The sequence below is a fragment of the Triticum aestivum genome, chromosome 7D (genome assembly GCF_018294505.1).
Source record: "Triticum aestivum cultivar Chinese Spring chromosome 7D, IWGSC CS RefSeq v2.1, whole genome shotgun sequence".
In the NCBI taxonomy this organism is placed as follows: Eukaryota; Viridiplantae; Streptophyta; class Magnoliopsida; order Poales; family Poaceae; genus Triticum; species Triticum aestivum.
The window spans coordinates 580,138,050-580,144,528 of NC_057814.1; the positions used below are offsets into that span (position 1 = coordinate 580,138,050).

The 6,479-nt window shown below is 45.0% G+C and overlaps 1 pseudogene; it reads left to right on the forward strand.

Moving 5' to 3' along the window:
- Positions 1 to 473: 473 nt before the first annotated feature.
- On the forward strand, positions 474 to 6,210 carry LOC123167439 (uncharacterized; annotated as a pseudogene).
- The last annotated feature ends 269 nt before the right edge of the window (positions 6,211 to 6,479 follow it).

Sequence of the window (6,479 nt, forward strand, 5' to 3'; positions counted from 1 at the left end):
ACACTTGTACACATGGTTGGTGTGTGTATGACTTTTCCACAATTGCCTCAGAAAGTGTGTTCAATTTAGTCTGAAGATAGGTTGACTGCTAAAGATCAAGTTATACATGGTAATACGTGTCTCATTTATATAGAATAAAGATCAAGTTATAAAGTATGTAAGTACCGACCATACATGACTGAAAAGATAGCAAAATCCTATGCAAAATACCAGCGCGACACCACCAAAGCGGCCATCAAAGGGTAAAAAGACAGATCACCTCTTCACTCAAACTCGACGCGGCTCCATCGCTGATCAGCAGCTTTACGGATCTCCAAAGTAGTTTGCCAGAAGCAACACCATAGCCGTTGAAAGAACCAGACCGGGGCAACATGTCCCCGGACTCGCCATCAAACTCCAGAACTGACACCCCCGCATGACGACGATGTCGGAGGAGGAAACCAGAACTGTCAGCCTTCGACCACAGGCCCAGCACAAGATACTCCATCTTCCAGCTGTCACTTGCGTAGACAACCGCCTGCACGTACTCCTGAACGACAAAACCTTCCTGCTCCACCATGACGTCGGAGACAACGCCACAGCAACGGGGACAGAGCAAAAGGAGACACACATCTGATGCAGTCACCACCGCCAATCTGAGGGATCGGCAGAGACACGATGCCATCAACTCCGAGACACCGCCATGAAGGACACCGCCGGTGTTGGAGTGGAGTTGAGGCAGATTTATTCGTCCGGGCGCAGCTCCCACCACCCCAACGACGCACCACGACCTATAAATCCAAAACCTACCTACATACCGGAGGAATGGGGTCCCCCTCCCTCCTGCCGCCGGAGCAGCGGTCGAAGGGAGAGGGGGCCAGCGCCCGGCCGGTGGAGATTGGAGGAAAGAGATTGCCTCCCTAGTCGCCTGGTGGTGGCGGCGGCTAGGGTAGGAAAACACAGGCAACATAAAGCTGACAACAGCATGGAGAAGGTCCACATGTATTCCTATGTAGTATTTATATTCATCTCTTTTATACAGAAAACAATGGCCCAAATCTCTAAAAACTTTTTCGCTCAGTTTCCTTGTGCGTTGCGTCTCCCTGACGGCCGCTGCGGCGCTCCACCTCCACGCCCGCCTCCGCCAGCTGCCTCGCCGCGGCCTACTCCCGTTCCGCCATCGCCCTATGCGCCCAGCGCCGCCGCAGCCAATCGCTTCTCGCACAACATTCTCCTCGCCGCACTGCTATAGTCCCGTGGCCTCCGGGCAGCGCGCAGGCTGTTCGGCGTAATGCCTCACAGGGACACCGTCGCCTGCAATACAATCCGATGATCTCTGGCTACGCTCGAAGTGGACGTGCTGACCAGGCGCTTCGGGTTGTGCTAAGAATGAAGGGGCTAGGTGTCAGGCCTAGCGGCTTCGCCTTCTCCATCATTGGGCCCTGTTGTCTGCTCTGCTCCTCATGGGACGCAGGTTCTGGTAGCTGCTGTCCATCACGGCCTTCCCCAGCAGAACTCTGTAGTCGGGAACACCTTCTTGATGTGCAGTACATGTATTTTGGACATCGCATTGTGTCACTGAATTCTGTCATGCCATCTCAGTGTACGAGGATGAGGGTCAGAGCAATGCAGTGTTTGAGTGTTTCCGGTTGATTACAAGCCATGGGTTTTTGGTTGAGGATGTGGCGTGTCAACGGTGCTTGTCATGTGCACAGATATCAAGGATTTGGCTAGGGGTTATCAGCTCTTGGCCCTTCGCATCAAAACATGGCTCCTGCCAAATTCTGTCATTTATAGTGCTGCTATCGGCATGTTGTCCATGTCTGACGGACTACCTGATGCCGTTAGGCTTTTCGAGGAATTTTAAAAAATGGGACTAAGAAACATGTAATGTGATGATATCGTGCTATGCCAGGAGTGGAGCAAGCTCTGGGCCTCTTTGCGATGGCTCTGCAAAATGGTGTTCTTCCAACCGAGTTCACCTTTGCAAGTGTGCTAGACGGAGTTCATGTTTTGGTCTGTTGAAGCAGGGTACCCAAATCCATGCACTGGTATATAAACGTGAGTTTCAGGATGATATAATTGTCACCACTGCTCTCATTGGCATGTACTGTAAGTTAGGTTCCTTGAAGCATGTCAGGAAAATCTTCAATGGTGTCTGTGTCAAGGATTTGTTGATCATTGGTGTATCGCAGAATGAGAAGCTCTTGAGTATTTTGGTGAATATTGAAGTGTGGTGTCAAGCCATATAGAATTGCTATTCGGAGCTTTATCTACTTCTAGCTTGGTAGATCTGGTTAATGAAGGAATGGATATAATTTCTCTGTATAATCCCAATTACATTGTCATTCCTGACCTGGAGCACTATGCATATGTGACTGACATGCTAAGCCATGCAGGATTGTTTAGACAGGCAGTAGATTTAGTCGAGAACAAGTTGCAGAAGTGCAGTACTGCAGTACTGCAGGCCTCCTCAATATTCTTGACGCTTGCATAATTCTCGGGAATTTCACGATGGCAGAGTCAAATGCCGAAAAATATGTGGAAACTGAAGCCTCGGTACACACTGCCATACACTGTTCTGGCTCAAACATATGGTGTGAGATGTAAGTGGGAAAGCATGGCCAGGACGAGGAGGCCAATGGAAGCTCTAAAAATGAGATTCATGTGTTTACATATGAACAAATATTACATCATGAAAGCGAAACCAACTCGCATGCAGTTTTAGATCTACTAGCTAAACATGGCCCCGTGGCATGCCGCGTACCTGACTTAAATTGATAGCCCGTGTCACCAGTTACCAAGGTCAAAGACTCCTACTAAGTAGGAGCAGTTTGCAAAATCGAAAGGCGAACTTGTTGCTCTTGCTGGCTTTCTCAGTGGCCTTTATTGGAAGTGTATATGTTTGAATCTTTCTGTAACAGAAACATACTTGTAGGGATTATTAAGCGCAAGAAGAACAAGCATGAATGGGATGAGCAAACTTCTTCGTGGAAATGGACTTATGGCTATGATTGTGTTAATAACGATAAAGACATTCCGATCATTGCAGCCAAAATGACAGATGGTTAGCAACTTGTCTTCTGCATCTATTCCTGGTGAATTTTATTTTATATTTGTAGCAGGACTAGTAATTTTTTCGAGCTTTCCCTGCGCTGAGTACACATTATGGTTATCATGCTTCTGCTTATGTACACCGATTAGCCAGTGTTCATTTTGAATATCCTATGCTGTCTCCATTTATAATCACTTGAATCTAGCAATGTAATTTGTTCTGAAATGTATTCGTTTTCAGAACTGTTTGCTCAATCTGTTACGGTTCTAATTATAGATATTTGTCTGTTACAGAGACTGGTGTTGATCCTTTTGCTTAAAGGACGGAAATACGAAGATTAGGGTTGATTATCAAGAACGCTGCAAAAGTTAGTGCTCTGCCAAGGCAATCATTTCTTATTATCATCATCTGCACATCATGCACTACTTTTTTTTTGTTACCATTACATTATCAACTCAAGTTTCTTATATAACGCTTTCTAAAAAAAACCTGTGCAGTCAAATACAGCTTGCTGCCACAGCTGTGCCCATCATCGGAACTAAAGCGGATCTACCTAGAAAAATCTAAAAAACAAGATCTTGCGAATCTTCAGTCATAAATAAGGTTGTGCACCCCACACGATTTTTTTTATCATGGAGTAGGGCAAATAAATGCTTGGGAAACGTATCAAACTATACTTTCCAGAAATTTCTAGAAAGTTTCAAAAGGAGAAAGACAGCCTATATCTTTAATTGCTTACCGTATCAGTATGTAGAAATCACGCATATTCTACAGCTGTGCCATCCTGCGGCTCTTGCTATCAAGGTATATAAATACAGTTTTCTTTGCCCAGCTTTGTGCTAATCGAAGAGATAATTTCTTAGGTGCGCAAGAAATATGTATTGCACGGGTATGTACAAGCTTGTTTGATTTTTTCTTACATGTCAATCTAGTTATGCAGTATTTTTTGGATCGGTACAAACTATTTTAGATCTTTGTGATTCAGCACCGCAATGGCCATTCTCCAGAGTTCTAGATCTAAGTATCAATATGGTGTCAGCAGTCGTTAACTTTCTTATTAGGAGGTCATAAATCTAACAAAAATTCATCCGCGACGCCAGTAGGTATAGAAATCGATGCTTGTCATGATCTGATAGTTATGATTCTTCTCAGGTTAGCATATGATTTGGTTGTACGAAGATTATTACCCCAAGATCTGTATCACTATCAATCTCAAATCTGACTATTCGTATTGAACCATCGGTCGAAGCGGTCCCACAGGATCTACTAGATGAATTGGAAGGTTGGGATTTTGGCAACCTCGTGTGAATGATTCCATCTCTGAAGGGGATACAAGTGCGGATGGTGATATCAGAATATGCGTCTTAATATCGATGAACAAAATATATCTATAAATCATGAAATATAGCTTGAAGGGTTAATCCATGATTCAGATATTCGTATTTCTTCCTGCTCTGTATATTCATGTCCGCTCCTGGTATTCGTATCTTTTTTTGGAATAACCATACTCATCTATCTTTTTAAAATGTCTATGATGTGAATATAGTTTTTCTATAATCCAGCCGCGTTTGATCCGTTTCCACCATTGTTGCCATCTTATTTTCATTTTTCTTTCTTCAAAACCATCTTTTGGTGAATATTCAACTGAGTTATCCACTCTCTAGCTATATGTGCATTATGGAGCACCTTTGGGGCCTGCCTGGAGTTAGAAACCACCATTACCACTCTCAATTGCTTGTGTAATCTTAGCCATTTATTATATGCATTTAGAACTTTAGATGCTTGGGCAGTGCACATAAGATGCAACAGAAAACAAGATGCTAAATTTGTGGTGGCTTATAATGGCCCAGCTGCCTATACAGGACCTCAAGTTTCTATTGCAGTTAGCTTTGTAGCCAGATTTATTCTATTGATTTCTTTCACCCATTTAGTTTGTTAGTTCATGCTGATGTATATTTGGTTGCACATGCGTATTTTCAGTATTTTAACTATGCAATTTTCTGCTCTAGTGCTGTTACTTAGAAGTGATCTGAGTTTCTACTAGCAGATAATTATCATTTTTTAATTTGGGAGGATCCTAACAAAGAATAAACTCGGTGTTTCAAACTTATCTTGAAAGAGAGCCACAAATGTTCACATTCATCTAATGACACTACACAAAATTTTATTTTGTAACCTAGGACGCTAGCAGCCTAGCACTATCTAACTGTCCTTAGATTGTTGTACTGTAAGATTAAGATGATTATGATTGAACTAATGAATACTTCTCATTCTTTTTTCACAGTGCCAGAAAGACGGTCTTGGCAACCTGAGCTTGCAATGGGTGATGTTGCTGGTGGATCACAAGTGTATCCTGCCTCAGCCTATCCGCCTGGAGCAACAGTGGCTGCAGCTCCTGGCATCACTCCTGCCGGTTCACAGCCAATGCCACCATTCCCTGCAAATCCAGCTCAGCTTAGTGCTCAGAACCAGCTTATGTACGAGCAGTCGCAGCAGTATCAGCAGCAGCTCCAGCAACTGCACCAGAGGCGGCTCCAGCAGTTCTGGGCCCAACAACGGTCAGAGATCGAGCAGGCCACTGACATCAAGAAGCACCCCGTGCAACTCAAAAGGATAAGGAAAATCATGAAGGCCGATGAGGGCGTTCACATGATCTCGGCAGAAGCTCCAGTGGTGTTTTCGAAAGCATGCGAGATGTTGACACTGGAGATGACGATGAGGTCATGGATGGTCACTGAGGAGAACAAGCGCCGGATCTTGAAGAAGAGCGACGTTGCCGCTGCTGTTGCTAGGACCGACGTCTACGACTTCCTGGCGGACATAATCCCCTTGGACGAGATGAAGGAGGAGGGGGTCGGGCTTCACAGAGCCGGGCCGCCGCCGCCACCCTTGGGGGCTCCGGCTGGCGCATACCCGTATTATTACCCGCCGCAGCTGCAGGTGCCAGGTGCAGCAATGGTGCACGGTGGCCAGCAGGTGCCGCAGGGCCATCTGCCGCATGTGTGGATAGATCTTCAGGAACAGCAAGAGAAGGAGGATCAGCAATCTGAAAGTGGCTGACAACATGTGAGCCATCACTAAAATTCAGTATCCTCATTTTAGCCAGGACATCCAAAGTTTCAAACTAATTTTCAGGTTTTGCAATAGCTTATATGATCGTTTGTTTTGTCTGTCGGTACGGGAGAGATTGACTGGTTTCTTCATGCAAGTTTTGTTTTGTCGCGGTGTCTTTAGCGAAGGGATTATGCTTCGAGACCAATTGGATGAAATTTACCATACCGTTGTGTGGCGTACTACCTCTGTGTTGACTGTTGAGTGACCTGTTTGCTTGCTGTTCCTATCGTTGAGTGGCGTATGAAATTTCAGATCATGTTGCGGGTGCAGCTGAGTCGTCTGTCTTAAACCGAATGTGCAATGGTGGTTTCCCTTGTGAAATTATTACAGT